A 1,862-nucleotide genomic window follows, 5' to 3' on the forward strand; every position below is an offset into this window, starting at 1 on the left:
TAGGAAAAAGATTGGAATTGTTGTAACTCGAGTGACGGTTCAACTGACATAGACATACCTTGCCTGGACACTGAGACTGTCGGGATAGATGAGATGAGGGCAGTGACAAATATCAAGGATGTGAACAATTGCTGCTTGCAAGGCACATGGATGGTGGGGGACGAGATTGTAGGCCATGCTTGTGTTCAACTCACATCACAGTGTTGCACCTTCCTGGATCAACCTGTATGACACATGTGCAATGCAACACAAATTGATATGACATGACATAGCGGAAAAAAAATCAATCGCTAGTTCAAAAATCCTAGAAGAATTCAAGCACATCACCTACATCTTTCTTGTCGATATTCATGGTCTTCTCATGCAACACGCCGAGGTCGTTGACGCTCCACCGCATAAATTGTGGGATGGCGAATAGCGACATCATCATGAAAAAACACTCCAGGCAACAACATGGTCGTGGTCATTCCATCGGGGGCGTTGCTAAGGACATGATATCACACCACCTGGTACTACACTTTTCGTGAAAAAGTTTGGTAGCACACTTTGTTGAGAATCATGTATCAACACAAATCTTATCAGTATAGGAGCCGAGGTGGAAGATCATATATGTATCTATGATTGTGTATATCTAACATTACATACAATAGAAGTGCATCCAATGAGGCATAGACGAAAAGATGGGTGCCGTGGCTGTCAAGAAAGGCGGTGGGGGGCTGGAAGTTGCCAAGCTAACTGCAGAAAATTTGGATGGTATTAACTGGCATACATCATCAAATAGTTGATTTACTGAAGAAAACAAGTTCCCAAAAATCATATCAGTGGTGGCTACCTGTCCAGTCTCCGGGGTCCTCAACAGCAGGCAGCATTGTGTGGCTGCACTCTGACAGGGCACTTGGCGTAGCACTGCTCATCGGACCAGGCAACATGCATGGTAGGCGAGCTCTTTCTCCACTTTTGTAATAGACACCCTCATGGAACCTTTTTCTTCTCTGAAATAAATGGAGCATCAGTATTATACTCTCTCTGGAAACATTGTAAAACTGAAACTATGGTCTATGCCGTCAGTCAAAAAATGTTGTAAATTGTGTCAGTCGTGCGCATCAATCCAAGCAAACAAAGACCTCCCCTAAAAAGGCAAACAAAGACCTTAAGAGCAATGAAACTCTTTGTTGTCTAAAATCAAAAGATTGAATCTGCTCTGCATCGTGATTTATTTTGAACTGTACTGAAGAATCATACAGAGGACTCGTCCTTGCAGCATGGCTTTTAAAGTTGGAATCCTTGCAGCACAGCTAATTAATCCCAGACTATAGAGTGAACAGCAGTACAAATTGGTAAGACCTAATAACATCTAGAAATTTTATCTCCCCTGCAATGTCTATGGCGCTTTCATTCGCTATCAATTCCAGGAGTACACACTGCAGTGGTCAATAGGCTGTAACATGAGAGTCCTTTGCGTTGAAATGATCCTTGTCTAGTTGAACCAAGTCACTGAATTCTCTGAAACACGTCATCCCAGCGTTCCCATGCATACTGCCAAAATTAAGAACAACTGGGAAATATAAAGTATTCAGAGCTGCAATTTTCTTTACCCAACAAAAATCTAGATACTGTATATTTTATAACAGACATCCATGCTAGCGTTACAAAGTATAGCCACCGTACAAACAAAATATGGATAGTGAACAGTATCATCTCCAAGCAAAATCTACAGTCAGCTACTTCACCATGTTTTTGTTTCAGCGGGTTATGTTTACTCATTACTTTCATATTGCCTAGAAACCAAAGTAGGAAATGTTCTCTTGGTAGAATAACGATTTTCCAGATACCATACCTGAGTTGATAACAATATGTGACAA

At 41.4% G+C, this 1,862-nt stretch overlaps 1 long non-coding RNA gene across 1 annotated transcript; it reads right to left on the reverse strand.

Annotated features, from left to right (window-relative positions):
* Positions 1-342: 342 nt before the first annotated feature.
* LOC119271127 lies at positions 343-1,148 on the reverse strand. Its single transcript, XR_005134426.1, has 3 exons — positions 833-1,148; positions 646-735; positions 343-544 (listed from the first exon to the last, which is right to left on the reverse strand). It is a non-coding gene; the product is annotated as an uncharacterized LOC119271127 (long non-coding RNA).
* Between the last annotated feature and the right edge of the window lie 714 nt (positions 1,149-1,862).

Source organism: Triticum dicoccoides, chromosome 3A (assembly GCF_002162155.2).
Source record: "Triticum dicoccoides isolate Atlit2015 ecotype Zavitan chromosome 3A, WEW_v2.0, whole genome shotgun sequence".
Lineage (NCBI taxonomy): Eukaryota > Viridiplantae > Streptophyta > Magnoliopsida > Poales > Poaceae > Triticum > Triticum dicoccoides.